The sequence below is a fragment of the Haliotis cracherodii genome, unplaced genomic scaffold (genome assembly GCF_022045235.1).
Source record: "Haliotis cracherodii isolate W230 unplaced genomic scaffold, xgHalCrac1.p SCAF_3, whole genome shotgun sequence".
NCBI lineage: Eukaryota > Metazoa > Mollusca > Gastropoda > Lepetellida > Haliotidae > Haliotis > Haliotis cracherodii.
Window position 1 is genome coordinate 32888431 of NW_027266286.1, and position 24166 is coordinate 32912596.

Below are 24166 nucleotides of genomic sequence, written 5' to 3' on the forward strand. Positions count from 1 at the left end.
AAAGAGATTTTAACCATTTTGGCGGCCATCTTGGATTTTCTACCACCAGGTAGCGCTTTTGAGGTGGATCCATATCCAGAAATGTTCGGAATGTTTCAATGTATAAGTGTGCTAAGTTTGGTGCTTTTAACCCAAAGTGCACAATTTTGACTAAAATCCAGCCTTAACTGCCCTACTATAACGCAAGTGAAGAGTTACTGCCTATTTGTAAACTAATGTCAAGATTAGGCATGTGTACTGGTAATTTGTTGGAAACAGTCTTAGGATGAGAAAATTGTTTTAGAAGTTCAGGCTTTGGAAGGACATCATAATCTACAGGTATAACATCTTTGCGTGTCAAATCTACGTGTTGTGTGTCGTCCAGGTCATCTACAGCAGTCGGATTAACAAAATCCATACCATTCATTGTCTGAAGCTTTAGTACAGTAGGCGAACACGTGGCACTGAGTCGATCCCTCAGATCTTCCGTGATAAAGCAGCCTCTACTGAGTTATCCCACATGGCATATGTAGTGATTATCCAATCACTTCCCTTCTGTTTAAAGTTGACGGAAAAAATAGGTTGATGCTTCGTGTAAGTTGGTCAAAACTTGCTTACCCAACGTTGGTTCGTTGGTTCGACTTGGCTGCAAAGACTATGAAGTCTACCAGGGCTGGAAAGTCAATAGCATGGTTTCAAATCCTTGTTCGGTTACGCGATCCCTCCACTTGGTCTGCAGATACTGTGGGAGCTCTAAGACAATTGCTTGCATATGTGGAGCATAATCAAGAACAATGTGTGAAATGTTTTGCATTACATGACAACATTTAATCAGAAGAAAAGAGAACTGTATAAGTCCCACAAAGTTCCAATACGGGCCATGAAAGAAAACTGTTCAAGTATGTTGTAGAAACTTTGTATGGGTCACCATATTCTCTTATCAATAAATCTCTTGCCTTGCTGTAGCCAGTATTTACATAATGTAGAGACATCCAGAAACGAAATCCTTTGCCTCTCCTTGCAACTGTTGATCTAGGTAGTAAAGCCTATCAGCATAAGTCTGCATGTTTGGAACAATCCGAGCATCGAACGCCAAGAATTCAGTTGGGTCTCCTTTGAACAATAGAAGTAGTTCTATTTTCTGTCAGAAAGTCATTTGCATTAGAATATAACCTTGACTGCGAGGACTGTGGTCAGTGTTGTAATGTACATGATTGGAACAAGTTTCAGTAGAATTAAACATTTGCCGAGATGGCCGGACACAGCAGTGATTCGATGGATTGAAATGTTTATTTTCGGATATGAGCGGAAAGATCTGATTTATCTCACTGTGGTCTGTACCTTCATCTCTGTTATAGACTTTAACTCGAATATCTGTTCTCTTGCACTGGTCTTGGCGATCTCAAGTTCAAGTTCTTTCGTCTTCAACTGCGTTTCATGCATCGATGTCTGTGCCTGTGTCATCGAATGTAGCATGGCCTTTTCTGCACAAGGCGCAGCAAGTTTTGCTTTCTCAAAAATATGAGCAGCCGAGTGGAGCTAGTAGACTTTCTAGAATTAACTGAACGCCCACTGATTAAAGAATTTTGTTTGTAAATGGATTCTCGGTTGACTTGATCATACAATTCACGTTTAACACGTTGGATTCAACTCGCGACCAAATCCCTAAAACCATGAGCTTCATTCAGCCTAACCGCGGCATGCTGAATGAATAGCCTTCACTTTCCCCTCAGGAGTGTCCCTCATGTTATCCCACTTATGTATGCAATTGTTGTTACTGTTAAAAGTCCAGTTTCCACCCTTACCGAACTAGGCTGGAATTCCTGGGCTCGATCGTAGCACCACCAGTGGCTGTTACGAGTTAAGTCCCTTCTATGCCTCTCCTATGGACCAATCAGATCCCACCTCTCGTATCACTTGCATTTGATTCAAACAAAAATATTGTGAGAAAACGGGTCTTACATCGCGATGTGCATCAAATCACGAGAGTTCCTTGATTAAAAACGTGAAAAGGTTTGGAAAATCTCTGTTGACAACGAGTTGGCGGTGCACATGCTGTGCAAATCCTGCAGTCGGTCGAAATCTGCACGACAGTTAACGAACTGGATTTCGATTTTAGTGCGCGATTTTGATTGGACTATGCATAGACTCATTAGTCCAGCCAAATTGTAACTCCATAATACCAGCCTAGCTCGGCAAGGGCGGAAACTGGACTTTTATAGTCAGTTAACTCCCTTGCCTCGGGAAGATGGAGGATGTGGTCCCGCCCCATAATCTCGCGCCTGGCATAAGCAGTACTGTGAAAGACAAGCAAGCCACTACCTATTGATGATGTTTTAGCCTACACTGTTCTGAAAACAGCCGCAAATGTGCCAAAGAGGAACTCTGACAATAAACCACAATATTATCAGATTGAGAAATTCATCAGCAAGAAGTATCAACAAGGTCAGTGGTTTTACAGGGTTAAGGACCTGAATACAGGAAGATGGTAGAGACAACTCACTCTCAGTCGAAAAGTGACAAACCTAGTCAAAGAAAATACTAGACATTTGAATATATCCATTCCGTTCCCTATATTCCCCAAAGAAGCATGTTTAGCCATTTTTGCTGGGTGTGACAACACAGAGAATTCAGTTATTTTAATGCAAATCCAGGATCATTTTGGTTTCATCATTATGTAATTAGCATTGTTAGATTTATCAGAATTTGATCCTATCTTGACAGTATTTGCCATGACACATTTAGTTCAGCACTTGATTATGTATGTGGTTGTTGGATACACAGAACATAAATAATGTTGCCAACCCTAAAACCCCGGAAATTTTAGTGTGATCTGTATGTCCCTATTTGGAAATTGTTACAGAGATGACGGAATTACTTCATCCATTTCCTGTAAGCCTTAAAGCTTATTTGTGAAACTTACGGAAGTATTCCTGACTCATTCATCACTTCCATTTATATGCCACCAGGCCTGATCTGGAACATTGGTGGAAAAAATAACAAAAGCAGCTGCAGATGGAGTATTGTATACATCTGACATTCCGATTATGGCAAGATGATTACCATATGTAACATGGTTCCACCATTATGGTATCATGGTTTCTTGCCGGCAGTCGCGTAGCAATTACTCAAAGAGAATTTTTCAGTGATCCTATTACGTATACCACTGAAGACGTTAGAGACATCCACCTACTTTATATATTCTGTACCTTGTTCACCCTTCAGTCTTATTTGACAACGGTATAAGGATCTGTACCGAAACGTCGCCGTCACTAACACTACCTAACCCAAAATAACATCATAAACCCAGATCAAAGCGGTTCCACTCCTGGCCGCTCAACCCTAGATAACCTCGCCCGACTAGAGCAAGATATTAAGACAGGACAACTAAATAAACAATATACCACAGGCATCTTCTTAGACTTCTCAAAAGCTTTCGACATGGTATGGCACGACGGGCTAATACAAAAACTTAAAAAAATAGGACTCAAAGGTCAGATAATAAATTACATCCAGGACTTCCTAAACAATCGTAAAATAACCGTGGGTATAGACCAAACACTATCGGACCAATGTCCCCTAGAAAATGGCACTCCCCAGGGCAGTATCCTCAGCCCCACCATCTTCAATATAATGATAAACGATCTATTCGAGGGCCTATCCCCTAAAGTAAACACATCAAAATTCGCGGATGATGGAGCCCTCTGGATCCGCACTAAAACCATTAAAATGGCCCAAAATTTACTCCAAAAATCTCTTAATAAAATACAACAATGGGCTGACAAATGGGGCTTCTTCCTTAACTCAGAAAAAACAACAGGAATAGTATTCAAACATAAAAACATGAAACCCGCCTCCCCAATCCTTCAGCTAAACAACCAAACAATCAAATTTCAAAAACAAACCAAATTCTTAGGACTTATTTTCGATGAACATCTCACCTGGGATGCTCACATCCAAAACCTAACAACTAAATGCAGTAAAGACCTAAACACCCTAAGATGCCTAACTGGCTCTAACTGGGGAGCCTCCAAAGATACCCTCCTCTCTCTCTACATATCACTAATTAGATCAAAACTAGACTACGGCTGCGCCATATACAACACGCTAAACAACTCTCTATCTAAAAAACTTGACTCAATACAATATCAGGCTCTCAAACTAATTACACGCACCCAACATGGCACCTCCTACACTTCACTTCACGCCTAAAAAGGAGAAATGCCACTAAGTCTACGCAGGGAACAGCTAAGCTTAAATTTCTGGGCCGCGTCCCAATCAAACCCTCTCATCCGAAACTTAATAAACCAAAATATCAGCCCCAAAAACCAAGCTCTAGCTCGTAAACACCCTTTACTTACCCCAATATCCCAAAGAATAACAAACTACCTAAATGAACACCAAATTAAAAATCTTAAACAAAACTGCAAACAATCAAATATCTTCACCCCTAAACTTAAAATACCCAAAATAGACACAACACTAGCTAGCCAAATAAATAAACAAACCGACCCAAACATAGCTAAAACCACCACACTAGCATACACGAAAATTGGCCAAATTGGTGTCACATTTACACGGATGGATCTTCAGATCCGACCTCCAAACACACAGGTTTCGGAGTCCATACCACACAACCAACTAAAACCACACAATCCTTCGAACTCCGAAACAACCAATAAATATTCACGGCAGAACTAATGGGCATGGCCTCAGCCCTCCATAATCAAGAATAAAAAAAAAACACAAAAAATCCTAATACTTACCGACTCCCTAAGTGGACTACAAGCCCTCCAAAACAAAAATACCAAAAACCGACCTAAATTAATAAATCAAATACTTAAAAGCTCCAACAACCTAACTAAGGCAGGCAAACAAATAACCTTCTTGTGGATACCCGCCCACATAGGAATATACGGTAATGAAAACGCCGATAAGGCACCAAAACTATCCCTCAAAATTCCAGAAATAAGCTTAAACTTACCCATCTCAAAATCAGAAATTAAAAGCGTAAACAAGAAAAAATCACCAAAAAATGGCATAACCTATTTCTAAACTCAAATAGCCAAATCAAAAAAGTACTCAGCAAACCACTAACCAAACCAAAAATTCTACATCCATCAAAAAAAATCGACAGAGTAATCACTAAACTCCAAACAGGACACACCAACCTAAATAACCACCTACAAAAATTTAAAAAAACATACTACAGGTAACTGCCCACACTGCAAACAACTAGAAACCCCAGAACACGCACTCATCCACTGCACACACTACCTAACACATCGAACCTCATTACAAACCACTCTCAATCTAAACAAGGCTCTCACTCTAGAAGCAATACTAAACCCACAAAATAAACTAGAAAACTTCAAGGCCTTAGGCGTATTCTTAATCAAAACGGAATTAATAAAACGCATCTAAAAACACTATAATCTACCAAATCAAAATTACATAAACAAACAAACATCCACCATACCCAGCTCCCTTAGTTCTCCTCCCCAATCCAATCGGCATCTATTCCAAATCTCAAAATTCCCAAATTCTATATAAGCAACCCCTAAAGCCCCCTCTTGGGTTGCACACACCACTTTCACCCCTTTCGGAAACACATTAAATGGCCTGGCCGGGCCCGTGTGCGAAATACGCATCAGTCGGAAAGCGCACGTTAAATCTCCAATGTAAGTAAGTAAGTAAAGTCGCCGTCACAGTTATCAAAGAAGTTGTTATTTATAAATTGTGTCTACCGTGTCCAGTCCTACGTCAATCAAGTGTTTCAATATTACATAGGAGCTCAACATAAACTAAACAGTGACGATTCACTCTTGAGTATGAATACTACCTGGTTCTTTAAATTCGATTCACTAGCAAACGCTTCAATCACAAGGCTACCGAGCCGTAAACTTCAAGTTATAAAGTACGCGTACATTATGATGCTAAAATTAATTGACAGAAAAGCTGAAGCTTGTGAGGTAGCACATGCCCATCAGTGTCCATCCTTGAAGATATTAAAAGGTTGTACTTCTCTTGACACGATGGAGACGCGAGGGACTAATTGGACAAGATGCAGCAATCGCTGGCTGATCGTGGATTTGAATCGTGGATAATCAAAGAAGGTCTGACGCGCTTAGGGCTTTCCTCACATATCAAACTGGCACGTAATTAGATACTTTATTAAGCTCACATGGAACCCAAAATGCATAAATGCATCATACGTGATAACTTCAAACAACCTTATTTATCAACAAGGAGTTTGTAAATCGAATATACCTATTAACATATGACTGCCTCGAAGAATATATACGGCTGAATAAAAAAATTTCTTGTTATGTGTCAGGATGTTCAAGGATGGACCTGGAATTATAAATGTTTGATTGTGATTCATAAACACGTGTTTATGACATTATCAGAATCATACAATATCGTATGCATTTGTCGCTTCTATTGCGAAGGTTTTGGTTGCTAATTATTTCTTAACATGATCCTCTCCTGGGTCCCCACACTTCAGCAAACAATGCTGGAGTACCTCGATTCCAACTGGCGCAGAAGGTCTCTTCTTGGTTTTGTAAAACGTTCTGCACGACAGAAATGACGTCATTATCATTTACATTTAGTTTGTGGAGGGTCGGAAATCTGACGCTGCCACATCTGATGAATACTGAGGATGTTAAATGAACTCAAAGCCACAGTCATGCATTGCAGCCATGGTGACCACAAACTTGTAAACAGGAGTATTGTCCTGGTGGTACAACACACCTTTAGGGAGTTTTAAAAGTCTTGATACTCTCACGCAAATCCCTAAGCAGATCAAAATGATATTCGCCATTCATGGTTTTATCTTTGGAGAGGGAACCTACGACTCATCGATTGGCATGTCATCCAATGATAACAGTGTACTGGAACGTTCCTTAAGCACAAATTTAGCAATCTTAAGTGAATGGGCGAAACTTTGGCTCATAACTTACAATCCCGATAAGACCAAATCGGTTCTATTCTCTCGCAAAGACAACAACGGAGGTCTAAAACTATATTTCAACGGAAAAGAAATCAGCTCTGCAAACAGTCATAAGCACTTGGGTGTTATACTTGAAGCCAGTGGCAAATGGTCTTGTCATATAGATACCATAATTAAAACAACTTCCAAGATGATTTACTCAATGAGAAAACTCAAACATCTACTTCACAGAAATACTATTAACAATATATATAAAATGTTCATAAGACCACACTTTGAATATGCATGTGAGGTTTGAGATGGTTGCACCGAAGGACAAAGTGAGAAATTAGAACAATTACAATTAGAAGCTGCACGCATTGTAACTGGTCTACCTAAATATGCCCCCCGGCATTCATTATATTACGAAACCGGTTGGGAACCCTTAGATGAGCGTAGAAAGAAACGTAAACTTTGTCTTTTCTTCAAAATTAATCATAACATGGCCCCTTCCTATCTAACAGATATTCTACCCAAAACGGTTGCAGCAAAAAACTCATACAGTCTCAGAAACTCTGAAAACATCAGTGTTCCTGTCACAAGACTAAGACATTCGTGTGAATCCTTTTACCCATCGTCTATCCGATTGTGGAACTCTATTCCGTTATCAGATCGAAATTCTACGATTTCTTGTTTTAAAAATTCGCTACAAAAGCACCACCCCACGTCACCTGCGTACTTCGCTTATGGAAAAAGAAAATATAATATCTTACACACAAAACTGAGATACATGTGCAGTCAATTGAATTATGATTTATATAGAATTGGTATAAAAGATCACCCGAACTGTACATGTTCGAATACATGTGAAAATGCATATCATTATCTCATGGAATGTCCATTCTTTAGTCATCAGCGTGAAATTATGTTAAACAGCCTTAAACATATTGTTCATAACATACCTATTGATGTACACTTACTGTTACACGGCAATGCAGATCACGTTGTTACAGAAAATGAAGCTATATTTAAGGCAGTACAACATTATATATGTACAACTAAAAGATTTGTGTAAAGAACTGTTCATTCAACAATGTCTGTCTGTCTGTCTGTCTGTCTGTCTGTCTGTCTGTCTCTCTCTCTCTCTCTCTCTCTCTCTCTCATCTATAGTGTTTTATGTTTTATGCATATATATTGAATTTGAAATTGTGAATATTTTGTAAATACCAGGGAGAGGGCATTCTAAGTTGGAAGAACTTGTCCCCCAATCCCGTTTACTCCTTGTGAATAAATATGTTTAAAACCTACGACTCATCCATGATTACAAATCGCTCAACAAAAGCAGCTTGGTCTATTTCAAAATGACGTAAGTTATCACGAGAGTTGATGAACTATGGCGCGTTACTGATCAGAAGTCAGGATCTCTCGAAGGCAGCATGCTGAAACTTTTGCCGAGTTCAATCCTCAGAATGTCCTCAACGCTCTCATGAGAGGTGGTAACTGCTTTGGCTATGTGCCGTGCGTTGAGTCGTCGAGCATCCATAATCATTTCATGTATTGTTCCTTAGTAGTGGGAGTTTGAGGTCTTACTGATCTTGGGTCAACGTCGAGGCTCCCTCACTCCGTCCTGAAGCCCGCTGCCCACTTCTGTACAGTGGCAACACGACGGCGTTTCATCCCCTAAGGTTGACACGGGTGGCTGTAGTAGATAACACTTTCAGGTGGAGATACTTGGTAACAGAGCTGTAGCCAATTGTGTCCACAAATCATTAACAAGACTACTTTTCGGTTGCATGCCCACATGCATGTACTCTCCCTGTTTGTGTATTTGGTTCAAATGCAGCTTGTACGTATGGATAATATAATTGTCCTTAGCACATGCACATTCTTGAGGGTGTATTGTACATCCTTCGCTGCTGGCTAAGACTTTTTCAGCCACCTCCTCGTAATAAACATCAGAAAACAAGATATGACATTTGTACGCGAAAATGACATTCAGTTTATATCGGGATATCCACATGACGCCAGACAGAATGTGACCGCCTAAGTGCCATTGAAGAAATATCTTGAACAAAGACGGGGACTATTAACTTCCTTAGCCTTATCCAGCTATACTTCTGGTGATAGGCTCTATTAAGATATAAAGTCCGTCAGACATAGATGATGTCTTCTCTCATCTTTCATTTAAGTTTTCATGTATTCATGTCCACGAACAGACACCATATCAAACATTGTTGCACTGGCAGCATACTTACATGCGCTGGCAATAAAGTGGTAATGACAACGACATGCGCATTAGAAAAGACGGAAAGTTAAGCAGCATATGAAAGACTTCCTTTCCTCAATTGCACAATGATCATACTAAATTACACAGTCAATGTAAATCATCGGCTTGAAAAAGTGGTCTGGCATATTTGAGTTTATTTGTTTCATGAATATTTCGAAAAATTGTTTCGAGTAACGTCGATGACATGACGGTGCTTATATACATGTACTGGAGGAGATGAGTACATAATCTAACTCCAGGCACCACGTATCCTCCCTGGGAGTGATATTATTATGTCATTTTTTAGTCAACGCATTCGGTTTCAAATGCTATTAGCAAAAATCGAATAAACCCTCAAAACCTACAAATTGACAAATATATTTATCTCCTAATTGTTCCTATCGATCCAGATGAGGAGCATGCATTTTGGTATCATGTATCTCTTTCTCTCGAAATAGTCGTGAGCATAATTCTTAAAAGCACCGATATAACATGACCGAAAACAAACGTAAAAGATCGTTTGAAGGAGGTTTTTGTGCCTCAGTAACACATGTCCTATAACCACATGGTACGATGGACGTTTGAATTGGCATGTAATTTATGAATACATTGTACATAGTATTTAACATGTCTTATTTACACATTCACAACACAAAACCACAAAACGAATATTAGATTTGAAAATTTCATCGTGTAATTCAAAAATCAAACGGTAATTCAAATGTGCCATGAACATTTCTAATTTGTGTCAAGAAAATATATCTTTTGTTCGACTATCAGTGAATGAACTGTTTTCCTTTTTCGAATGTTTGGCCACCGTAAAACTACATCTGTTTCAAGACTACTATCGATCACATGTCCGTATTCACGGGATACATCGCTGCTCAGGCAGATAGCATCGCACACTCGTGTTAGTGGTATGACAGCGTTCAGTCGGCCAGCACGGATTTGCACTCAGCAGCTCGTGCCCTCTTGCTGACAGATGCTTGAAGAAGCGGATAATAGTTCATGATGTGGCTTGGGCAACATCGACGGCAAGGTATATAATTTTTCTATGTTTGCGTAGTATATCAAGTCTAACCAATCATGGATATATTATAATTTCATGACTGCTGCATGTAGCTGATTCACCTTAACTCCAAAATAATGGAAATAAAAGGGATGTTAATTTGGAGGTGATTGTAACATGTATCAGTGTGATTCCCCTCTTATGTCTTATATGTAGAGATATATTTTATTTGTTATTCATATGTTTAGAAATAAATATTCGTTTACTACCCAATACAATACTGTATATAAATTGTTTCGGTTACTTTCATAACATAAATGTTTTGATAATGAAAACTGCAATCCATGGTTAAGAACATAATAACATGCCGTCATATCACTCTCATGGGTAGTACATGTACCATAGTCAACAAATAAAAGAATATTTTAATTATGAAACAATCGATATTGCCCATACTGACAAAGACTAATAATTCCACAGCAGACACTATCACGTGTAAATAGTGTAATCAACGTATTACTTTGTATAATGATCACCTTCCCATTTCCTGGCATCCCACGTTGTGTTAAACAAAGTCTTGCACGTGTACGCTTATGGAAAAGTATGCCTCTGTCCTAATCCTGCATCGTATTCGATCAGTTTGCGTACTGTAAACCTGAATAGCTACTGATGGATATTAACTGTCACGGATTTTTGACGGACATATTAAGTACACTTACTCTATAACTTCCGCTTACCCCTCGTTACCTTCGTCTGTGACAGTCTTTGAATATGTCAGTTACTGTCTACACTGGATAACTCTTTCAATAGGGTCGTCCCCACGTAAAGCCATGTGTACAAAATCCTGGGGCTCGTCGTCATCATTAAACTGAACCAAGTGCAGCATTTCGTTCCTGTAAATCAGTTTATGGAAAAGTAAGGTGGGACAACCATCTTGAAAAACATTCAAGCTTTTTTTCGAAAACGGTTATTCAATTAACAATAACTTTTATACACCACAGCTCTGTTATTGGTTTGTTTGCGACTTAGAGTACATTCGCAATATCCGATCTTGTTCCACGTGAAATGCTAAGGGACGTTAGGGTATGTTGCTATGGACGCGACACGAATGAGCAATATTGTAGAGGTGTGCCTGTGAAGCCTGCAGTTGCGGCAGATACATTGGTTTATAGTTGTAGCCGTCCGTCCAGCTTTCAAAATACTTATAAAGCTGTCTACAATACTACCAGACCCTATGGGTACTAATTCCCATCTCAAAGATCGAGCTCGAGCCTCCTTTGATGCATCTTCCTGTTACAGAACACCCTTTGCACCACCATGGTCGAATTTGTACCGAAAAAGTGAAAACCAACAGAGTAGAACAATATTAATGAACGTCTTTGACGACCACTATTCTTATTTTCAAATGGTGAGGAGAGGATTGAAATTCAGTGAATACAGTCAGGAAATCGAACGATGAATTTCAAAACTACTATATACACTACAGCCGTTAGTGAAAGTTAGTCTTCATTACATAATCTGATGGTGTATTTCAGGCCACTGTCTAGTTTGCACAGCAGTAGGGACCCTTTATCAATGCCTTTGTATAAAACAGGTTGACAACAGTAATGTTTTTGAAACATCTAATCACATCATAACCGGAGTTTCTTCAGTTTTGGTGGGAAACGGTGTAACCCAGTGAACCTTCTGTTAATATTTGATGAGGTAGTTGTTACCAAACCATAATCAAGACGAGATCATACTGGTCCTTGAAATATTAGGCCAATTTGATTGACTAGCTGTGTTTGCAAAACCATGGTCCCATGGTCAACCATAGTTTTCATCATCTTATCACAAATATTCAGTGTGGTTTTCGGAGAACTCGAAGTACTGTTGACCATTTAGTCCTATTAGATTGATTTGTTGAAAAAGCAACTATTAATAATGTGCATGCAGTTTCCATCTTTATCGATCTAGAAAAAGCACATGGCACTTCATGGAAACATGGAATTTTAAAAGATTTAACTGAATTTGAATTGAGAGTTTTTTTGTTTCAATTTTTCCCCAAGTCCTTTTCAAACGGACAATTTGAAGCTCGTTTGGGTTCGACCCTGTTTGACCATTATAATTAGGATCAGGATCAGGATCAGGATCCGGTTTCCTCATTATTTAGCATTAAGTTAAATAAGTTTATTGAATGTTTTAATTAATAAGAAAGCCCTACCTTCAACTGTACAGAGCGTTCATCAGACCACATAGAGCGTAGCGAATTCTTACAAAAGTTTGCACATCGGTTTTCGATTCATACCTCAATGAACCGATAAAAATACACAGTTAATGCTTATAAATACATTGAACAACGAAAACATGTTTTATCTACAATATTTTAACCAAAACAGTCGCATATATCAAATCAGAAAAAAACCAATGGCGAGGTTGATGAACATTCAGAGTGTAGGAATAAATGCTATGGCGTGACATGAATCAAGTTATAGGTTAATTTATGCACGTAACTTGACACGCCCACAAAGTCAGTAGCCAATCAACGGAGAGTATGATAAAAACAAAGTTGATAGGACCTATCACTCAAGGCGAGAGGCGAGAAGAACTGCAACAGTTAGACTGTAACGAACCGGAACAAATATGTCCGGGAGAAGGCGGCTGTTTCAAATGACGTAGTCAATTACCTCCAGACTCAAACATTGGTTCCCTTAGAACGGGAAGACAGAGTTGGAAAAATGCTAATTAGAAATAAAACCCGAGGACATGAAAGTTGTGGAACGGGAGAAAACAGGCGAGCGAGCCTGCACGTTTACTGTTTCATTCCTCTTCGGCATTCGGTCTCAAAGAGTTGTTTGGACAATGAATATGAAGGAATTTCACTAAATGTCCTGTGGATGACGATACAAATTAGCCGGAAATTCCCTCGACTGTAATATTGGGATTCCCCGACATTCCGTAGTAATTAAAGTAGTCCGCTTCGGTGGGCGTGGCTTATTGTTTTTACATTCATTGGGAAATGAATGCAATAACACGTGACCAATTCAGCTAATCAGAATATAGGAATGTCAATGAACACAAGGCAAATTTAATTATAATGCTTTATCTGGTTGTTTAGCTGATGTGGTATAAGCCTGAGTGAAAAGATTTCCACGGGAAATCCTTATTCTCAAATATTTATAATAAGACACTACTTCAACATTACAACCATAAATAAACCATTTCTTATTTTTTGTTTTATTTATATTAACGGATAATTTCATTTCTGGCAATATATGATCAATATATCTGTTTTAATTTTTAAAATGATGCTATCTCCAAACATGATAACATCGTCCGCAAACGGTAATAAAAAAAATTCACAAAATTACAAATTATAAATATACATGTACCATGTTCATCATTATCTTTTATAATTCACACGAACTCGTCAATATTCCCATCTCTCCCATATTCTACTGTTGCTAAAATATTTGGTTCAAAGATTGCTCCTGTTCTTCTATATGGCTCAGAAATTTTGGGATGTGCTTATAGAAAAAGCATTGAAAAGGTTCAGAGTAATTCCTTTAAAAGTGTTTTTTCCGTTGGTAAAAGAACATCAACGAATGCAATTCTAGGAGAGCTGGGAAGAACATGACTGTGTGTACACTATTACAGTCGACCCCAAACAGCCATAATCCCGTTGTTTATATTACTGGCTTCATCCTTTGTTTATGTCACTGACATCACCAATGATTGTCATTACTACCCTTGTGTATAAATAACAGATTTCTCTACTCCAGTATAACAACATCTACTCTACTGTATAAACATTGCCATCTACTTGTATATATACTTGTCAAGCACACTCTGTATATCACTTGCTTAATAACGGTGTTAGAACCTACACCGAAACGTCGCTCTTAATTTTAATAAAGAAGTTGTTCATCCATTAATTCTTATCCTTACTTAAAAGCATTTGACGAAAATGGTGAAACTAACTGGGTTTCTTATAAAAGACAATTATTGTTTCAAACTGGCTTTTCATATGTGTAGTTGTCTCAGAATTGCGGCTATATGAAATGCTTCATGGTTATATTCAAACAAAGATGTAAAGATGTAGAATTCCAAAACTGGCATTACAAAATCACAAATTCTTCTTTCCTTCAAGTTTATTCATCTTATTAATCACTACTCGAACTAGAAAAAAATATCTGTCTACTTTAGTTTGTGAAAGAGATCTTCTTAGAGTTTTATGTAAATTCCGTTGTTTAAGCCATAATCTAAATGTACAGAAAACTCGATTTAAACACAGTCATCGTTTAGTTTATGTATGACATGTAACAGCTATGAAATAGAAAATAAATGCCATTTTTTTGTTAATTTGTCCATTTCATAAAAGTAGTAGAGAAAATTTCATTCCAAAATGTTACCATATACAACCATCTGTCCCAAAATGTATGAGTCTTCTATCTACCATAAATGATTGTGTTATTCAAAACCTTTCCCATATATTTAAAAAGACATTTTCCTATGTAAATACAAATGTAACAATTATGAACGTTTGTTGTCAGAAAAATTGTGCATGTGCACAGCATATATTATTCCTGTAAATGAACTCTGGACCATGTGGCCTTCATTCGTGAATAAACGTCTTCTTCTACAACCAACTCGTCAATATTCATAAAAAAAGAAGGGGTGATAACATGCACCCCTGACGGACACCAGCTGTAGTGTCAATCAATTACATTACTGCGGGAATTCCCCTCGAACAAGTATGCTATTGAACAAAACATAAAGATTCGGTTATAAAATGTCACATGATTCTTTGATAGCGTCTGAGGGGATACCGCCGTTTCCGGGTGACATTCCAAATTTAAGCTTATTTACAGCTCCAATTATTTCTTCTAAAGTTATTTCACTTCAAAAGATATCATCGCCGTCACAGTGATGAACTGACTATTTCTTATCAGTTTCCAAAATTGTCTACACTCTTTCTTTTTGCATACATCTGATATTTATCTGTCTTGTCCTCCATGCCATTTGGTAAAGCCAGAGGTGAACCTAGCATTAACTAAACTCAAGAAATCTTAAACAAATGAACTAATTCATAAACACGTATATAGTCAAGCTTATAGTCAAAACTATATTTACAGATGGATTCTAAGATGGTGACGCAGTTGCCAGCACCACCATCATTGGATCCAGAACAACTTCTTCAAGGTATTTGATAACTGTTCTATTTTACGATAGAATCAAATGGTCTATCAAAAGCACTGGAGGATGTTACTACATAGTCGAAACATAAATAGTATGCTATATTTTCATACTCCCTTTGAAGTCTATTAACTAGTTGAAGTTTATATAATAATGTTCTTACTGGTCAATATGACATCGTCCATGCTGGAATCATCGGTAACACAGTGGATGGTCGATGCTGCTGCAAAAGAACCACACAACAAATCTGCTATATCACTTCTGATCTCAAACAGCGATCATCAGCCTGTGATTGGATCCTACATCCGAGATATAATGCTGAAGATCAATAAGTTACATAAAATTAAACCAATTGTCGGTTACACCTACTTGGGTTGCCAGTCCAGATGTAAAGAGGGCATTATGCGACGATATTGACTTAGCCATTCGAGATATACACAGGCATATTTAACAAATGTTATATTTGGAATAATACTTTCTTAGTGAAGTACAGATTCTAGTATTTTTTAGTGCCTCACTCTGGGAGCGTGAGTTTGCATCCAGGATTGGACTCAACTCCAAAAGAGTACTAGAATCTGTACTTCACTAAGAAAGAGTTATGCCAAATATAACATTTGTTACATTTGACCACTTCCTAGATGACACTGTGTATTCCTATTCATTGAATAATTTGGGGTTTTTTATGAGAAATTGTATTCTTTGACTTTAAACATATGTTTTGCAATAAATAAATGATCGCTTCTAAATTGATATAATAAACTGACAAGGGAGTTAAAGCAGCGTAAAATAATTGCCCCCCTGAGAGGTTATGTAAGAACATATCATTCAAAGTAGTTTGTTCCTTCCATGGTTAAAGTTGTAGAAAAGTTGTTTCATTATCGGCTAAAGTTGCTGATAATCGCCAGCAACTGTTATGGTTGTGTAAATACTGCTGGGATGTCATGCAGGAAACAGAAGTACCGAAGTCCCCCATGGTCCCTGGGATGGTGGCCAAACTTAGGTCCCCGGCGATCCACAGCCTGATTCATATTTTGTATCCTTGTCTTGAAGTCTGTTTTAATGTTTCCCAACTAGTTGGAAGTAAATGTATAATATAATATTAGTGATTACTCTGACCTTTGACGACATATTTTACAACATGTATTTTATGGAAACTTGTTCAAGTCACACTATGGCCGAAATATTGCCGACGTGACATAAAATTTTTAACTGACTCATATCGTACAAAGACTTTGGTTTGACTTACACCAGATATGTTCTGTTCGACTGATCTAATCGTCCAAACAATTTAGGAAACACTTCCACGAAGTATGGCTCCAAGGGGATACGTGATGGCACAATTAAGATACCCTTACAAATATTTGGGGGTTTTCATTTCGACACGCTGAATTTGTTTGTTACATTGATTCAAATTAAAATTCGAATCTACTTCACGCTCATACACTTCGACCAAGAATATCTGAATATATGAACATGGCACATGGCTCGATTATATAAAGCATTGTTGTGGGTCTACGTTACGACATAAATAAAAATAGAATGCACAGAGAAATTGAAGGGTGTGATGTGGTTGTTTGGTTGAATAATGTGTAAATCTGGAAGTAGTCTCGTGATGTTTCCTCTATGAAAATATTCAAGCATGACCTTTCATGGGAATACACATGCTGCGTGCGGATTCGGTATCTCGCCACTCGATTACGTTTATCTTGTGGATCCGTAGAGATACTAGTATTGTTTTAAGTCTTTGAAAGGCATTCATCTGAGTAAGCATATACTTCGAAACGTTGTAATCCTCATGATAAAGAAGTTGACATCCATAAATTCTCTTCCTTAGTATTATTTTGCAAATGTATATCCTAGTCATTTAAAATGCTAGCCTTTTAGAAGTACGTTTGAAGTTTGTATAAGACCTCGAGGACGCGTTATTCCATGGGTACAATTAGTATTGTTTCCTTAGACCCCGTTCACAAATCACCTATCAAGTGTTTTATTGTTTCTCAAAGTGTGCATCACTCAAGATAAAGGTGTATCTCAAGTACCATGATATAACTGATCCTATTAGTAATAACAACGGCCAGTCTGATATAGACACTGAATACATGCCATGAGTAGTGTCACATGAAGTAATCTAGAATGTAAGTAAATTTGGTTGGTTGCAAGTTATACATAACATTAACGCTGTGTGTGGCGTAGTTGCTGGTTATATGCACCAGAGAATATTCTCAACATATATGTAGTGATTTACGATGGATTTCTGTTTTCAAGAAGAGTGATAGCCGCGCACTTTATAAGATTCGATATAAGGTTGTATTTTTAACGGCGCCTTGCTTATAAACTACAACTTCTTTAGCTTTTTTTTCTCTTTTCACTAGTATAACATACACAATTATATGAGTATTGCCAATGTTATTGACTCAGTTACCCGATTGTTGGACCCGAAGCATTCTTAGAACTGTGACGGTAGAAGAAGCCCAGTGTTAAAGTATGGGAGTTGAACTACTACACCTGCTTTGTATGACGTTTAGGAACTAGTCATTTATTACAGGAAGGTGGGGGGTGTTAAGGGACGGGTCATGAACTCAGCCAAAGATGGGGGACGCCCGAATTTATTACAACTATGTGGCTGGTGCATGTACAAATGACACCGTTTTATTTATTTCGAGTACAAAAGAATTGATATATGTTTGAACATTATTTAGGGACTGGTCATTTATTATACCATTATCGGAATCGTACAATATACTCTGTTTTAGGAGAGATGTCTTATGATTATGAAATGGTTTTGCCGCATTTTTATATTATTATTATTATTATTATTATTATTATTATTATTATTATAATGTAGCGTTAATAATAAGTCTTATTAAAAAACTCGCACTGAAAGAAAAGTTGTCCTGAAACGCGCCGTGATAATGAAGAGGTTTCCATTCGTATCATCTTGTATACCAGTATAAACATGTTATGTTCGCATGTATTAGGGTGACATGTAAAAGCATGAATACTTCATTTGTGCGCAGGGTCATATAAATAAGCCAATATTCCGTTTGTACACTCTCAAAACCCCGAAGGCTACTTCGCAAACAAAAATTCTAGACATATCATTCTTTGCAGCATTTTCCAATTTCCGGAGAATGTATTCCCGTCCTCGTGTAGACAATGAGGAATAGTAATTGTAACCGAAAAACCCAGGCCTTTTGGATAACTTCATTAATGAGCGGTCTCGGGGCCATTTGGGAAATGGGAGGCAGGAGCCACATTTAGTTTTTCGAATGCCTCCAGGAGCAATATTAATAAAACGTCTTGAGAAATAAGTTGCGTATTCATGCCTACCATTTAACAATAAGCATCAACCTTAATGTATTTATGCATTATGTAGCACCATGTCAGTGAATGCTACAAAGTAGTTGCAGTCGTGTTTATGGAACAGTGCATAATTCGGATTGAATATAATTTTAAGCAATGTGACTTTACAAAATACTTTTTTTCAATTCTTCTATAGTTATCATTATTATTATTATCACCATCATCATCATTATTATTATTATTATTATTATTATTATTATTATTCAAAGCATCTGAAGCTATTTTACAGGAAACCGTTGTTAACACATTCATTGCTGTCGTGCAATAATACCGACAGTCTGAAAAAGTCAAGCAACCGATGACATTTTATGTGCAAGTTATTTTCAAATAATGTCAATGTGGACACTGCATGAGTGTATATGTTGTCATGCTGTATACGATTGATGCATAATACACCCAAGGACTCAATCCGTAAAGTCATTTATCCTCAAAACAACTGCTATTGGAAAGTATTTTTCATATTGCTTACAATGCTTCTCTACCTCTCTGTCTCGATTTTCCTCATGGGCACGATGTATGTAGCCTATTCCTTGTGTTCTCCGCCGTAAAAGGCGGCATAAACAATACTCACTAACTCACTCTACCACTAGAATGCAGTGATCTATTTAAAGATTAAATGTTAATACATGTCTCAATTTCCTTCTAGAAGATAGAACATGTGCACATATTTCGACTTAAATCTACGATGTTCTTTTGTATATAACTGTTACCATTTTAGAAGTTAAAAACATAAAATATATATCAGCAATATCACGGCGGGGGACACCAGAAATGCGAATCACACTATGTACCCATGTCGGGAATCGAACCGGGCTTTCGGCGTGACGAGCGAACGCTTTAACCACTAGGCTACCCGACCGCCCCGACCGTATTCAATGCTTCCGGTCCATATATAAGAAATTTTAAACAACCATGCATATGTAGAATTATATAATACATATCTTTGAGGTCAACAGGTTTATTCACAACAGGTTTATTTAGTAGTACATATACACGGACGGTTTAAATTGGTGTCTTTATCTGACGAAAATAGACTCATAAAGCAGTTCATAATCTATATGTCAGTACAGAAGTAACATTTTCTTTTTTGTTTTGGTATTGACTGTCTTCGTCCAATATTAAAATCCATTTCAGTTAAACCTAGTCGATACCTAACCATGGTAGTTATTTGGATTTATACACATTTTATATTTTTCATATTTCTCGGTAGTTGGCTTTTAATAATCTATTTGAATAATCGAATAATAAAGATGAAATTTGAAATTTGGTGAAAGGAAATGTTCATTTCTTTGCCAAAACTTATGGCCATGCATATCGAAAGCATTTTGGGAAAAACTACATTATCCGGGTATGGAGCACCCATGACGTTTGACGTTTGGAATCTATAGGTTGTGGCATAGACTACTTGATGTCTTATTCGATTGATAAATCGAATTGCGCTATCTAAATGAGTCTGGCCCTTCAGATTTGAAAGGATCATCTACACTGGCCCATGCGTGGTGGAAAGGCGTAGCTTAATGACAATTTTGACAAACAATTGCATTGCCAGCGGCAGTGATTTAAGATAAATAAGTGTTATGTGATTACGATCTAATAATTCTCCTCTGTAGCCCACGGCATATTTTGTCGAAAAGTGTTTCCGTTTAATCATTGTTGGTGTGCAAATACATATATCATTAATCTTTGGCCTATGGATCTTGGTGCCGCGAGTGTATACGTTGCACCTTTCATTATAAGAAACTATATAACTACATGAAGAATAATTTTAAAATTACAACGGTCGATTCCACGATCTTTAAAACACCCTGAATTCAAAAACCTAAAGATTAAATGCGTGAAATATTGTAATTAGTGTATTTGTATCTTTTCCACGATTGACGTGTGTAATGTGTGCTGTGAATCATCAGAAAGCATTACTGCTGTAAACGGTTTGAATTATCAGAAAGCTCGATATTTATGCAGACAAATGCCCAATTTAATCTGTGTCCGCGTTCATGTATTGTACGCGTAACAATCAAGGACAAGGTGTTTCCTACACATTCTAACACACAAAAGCGTTCTGTGTATGATATTTTCAAGGTCCAAAATAATCACTTCGACAGTTTCTTGCATTTAGATATGATCAACCTTTCATGCCGATGATCAAAACGATCAATGCATTTTTATAACGCTTAAGGGACTGTGAGTGCAAGAATTTGAAACATCATATTGTCGTTGAATGCGAGATCAAAGGATGAAGACTGAGGTTGAATGATAGATGTTGTTGAGACCATCACCAAATACCATTTGATATCTGACATGAACAAGTGCAATCGTAAAATTGTGCTATTAATAGCTTACATACCATTATATAACTAGTTTTTAATAAAAGTGACGTCACATAACCGTAACAAATAAATAAAATTAGACACGAAAGGCTGGACATAGAAATGTTTATAGTTACTTATGATATCAATGAGTGAATAAATATTGTTTATCGCCACATTCAGCATTATTCCAGCCAGATGACATGTGTCGAGCCTTGACTAGATACACCACTGTTCACGTGCTCGGGGTACGGTGAGGACACACAATCAGCGAAGTCTGATCCCCCGATCCAATACTTCGCCACTAACAACAAGCACTTGACACGATCTTACATTGTATTGTTAAAGGGGCACTGATCTAACGCCATTCCCCGGACTGGTTGTTGCCTTTATTATTGTTTTTTTCCCCCGTGAGTACCCGGATGATACGCAACGCAATTGAGCGTGACCAGAGACTGGACTACCGTCTGCAAGGACAGCTAAATAAACTTGGAGGCTGGAGGCAATATTTGTTTTACGCATTTTTGCATAAACACTGATTGGTTAACTGTGATCTATAAAGATTCGACAAAGGGCGCATGTTAAATAATTTCTTCAGCCTAAACAAACAGACAAAAAGAACGGCGGAGCTCATCGGAAGTCGTCATTTGGAAATACCCTAGATGGTTATAGTTTAATACTAAAAAAAGTATCCATGCAGTGAAAGCATTTTCGGATTTCGGATTGTGTAATACGATTACTACTCCCTTGTTGTCAAACACGTTTTCTCGTTTAACCCTACACTTGTGTATTTGTCGTCATTCACTTGATGCTCAGTTAATGAATTTATTACAGGTACAATTAGTGGTAGCACCACTTAGATTACCTGACAAAGGTTCTCATTTGGCATTTATTGTGTCTGGGGTAATTATTCAATCTAAATCCAGGTTTGAAGTGAGGTTATGTAATATGCACGTGGCAGCCCAGCAAGAGATGAATGATCAGTTGATTTACTTTTTTTGGTAAATCAACGGATCGTTCCTAGTCATCAAAGGATTAACAGAAAATACGTTGATTGATTAATCACTGTTATCTTGCACAGTGGATATGTCAAAAGTGAGTGTTTACATGTCTAGGTTTACTAAAACAAAGGGAATACACTCATATCATGGCGTGAAGTGCCGATGTAAAAACAACATACAATTTGTTCAAAGGGTTAACTGATAATACGTTGATTGGTTGCTCATTGTTATCAAACTCAATGGATTTTTTAGGAACCGTCGACGTAATGAAAATAGTTGTCACGTGGCCTTTCTCAGCCGACCCTTGAGACTTGACACCCGAAACGATATATATCTTTTAGAATATTTGATAGTTACAGAGACACGTGACATCGAATAAGTTATTTTGTATAGCTGCAGACGAGTGGGATATTATTCCTTTGTGTGGATATTCACGGATACATTCCTCGAATAAGGAAGCTGCCTATTTATACACATCAATTTGGTAAGTTGTAATTATGGTATTTGCATTTTGTTTTCCTTCATTTGAACCGATTCGTTCTTGTTTTTCTACGTCTTGGTTGGGGAATTCTTCAATGCGCGATAGACTTTGTTTTCACAGGTCATTTCCTTTGTAAGCGTGTATAGATTACCGTCAATTTGTAAAATGTGATTCTCTCAGGCAATTTTTAAAATGTGTAAATATTTCAGTCATTTTGACTAAAAAATCTGTCCAGATTGATTAAGACGATCAAAAGGGCCTACAAACATCACAACAGATTATTATGTAGGATTAGAAGCCAAACAACATAGAAATGTACTTTTCAACGTAACATTTTCAGTCTCTTGGTGATGACATTCAACATCAAAATGTTTGGAATTCGTTATCATAATAATACAGATGGAAATGTTTTTCAGTCGCTTTGTAAAATAACTGAATATTTAGACGTTTAATAAATATGTTACACATTTTGACAGTAAAAACATATACACACTATAAAAAGCAATGATCAGGTGAAATATTTACTTTGTGTTGCAAGTCAAAATAGTGTAAACGAAAATCGCAAAATTACCAAGCGACTTATCAAAACTTCGTCACCATTACCGATGCTACCCACAAAGATGCCTACATTTCCTTATTATCTCGAAAACTGTATTTCATTTTGTTGATCAATGTGACCATACGCTCTTATTACTACCGGTATCCATAAAAGTGACTAATGCGCTTACGAATGGCGCAACAGAGGTCGCAAGCTAGTCTAGATTTCTGCTCTACATCCGGGTACTCACTGGGAAAAAACAATAACAAAGGCAACAACCAGTCCCGGGGAATTGCGTTAGATCAGTGCCCCTTTAATGTTAAAGGGTCATGTAGTCCCTGCAGCTGGCATGCTCAATTCACTTTACTGACATACAATCACATGCTGATCCCAAGATTGTCTTTAATAACTGTCCCAATGATCTCACATGTTACCAGCAATAGAAGCCTTGGTACAGACAGTTGAGTTAGATCTAAGAATTCAGATTTTCCTTTTGCTCGGCTATATTCTAACCTAGTTGTTCCTGTACATACCTAATTGAATGCAAGTAAATGTATATACTGACGAGCTGATTACATGTGGGGATTCTTCTAATTCTTTACAATGACTCTGGCGTATTTGGGAATAAAAGAAAATAGTTCCGAGTTTAGTATACAGTAGGTACCTGCGCTTGTGCTATGTTCTCATCCTAAAAAAGCACATTATATTTATTTGCCTTTTGATTGTTTAATATCCGCATTTGACACTTTGATTTCCCCGTTCCTTATGTGCTGTTGTGAAATCTGGGCGTTTGAAAACATTGAACTAATGAAAAAGTTCACTTAAAATTTCTGAAACTGGCAACAGGTCTTCGAAATGCAACACCAAACTATATGATTTATGGGGCGCTCGGAAGGGAATCCCTCTATATCAAAATTCTATTCTGGCATAAAATGGCAATCTATAATTAAACTCCAAAATTAACAAATATCATTTATACATTTATCACTCATAAATACTCTGGAATCTCTGATAAACTTTCATGGACTACAGCTGTGAATCAATGAACTATTTTACATTTGTTCTTCTTCATAGCTAACGTTAAAGGTAGAAGAAATATTGAGAGACAAGTTCC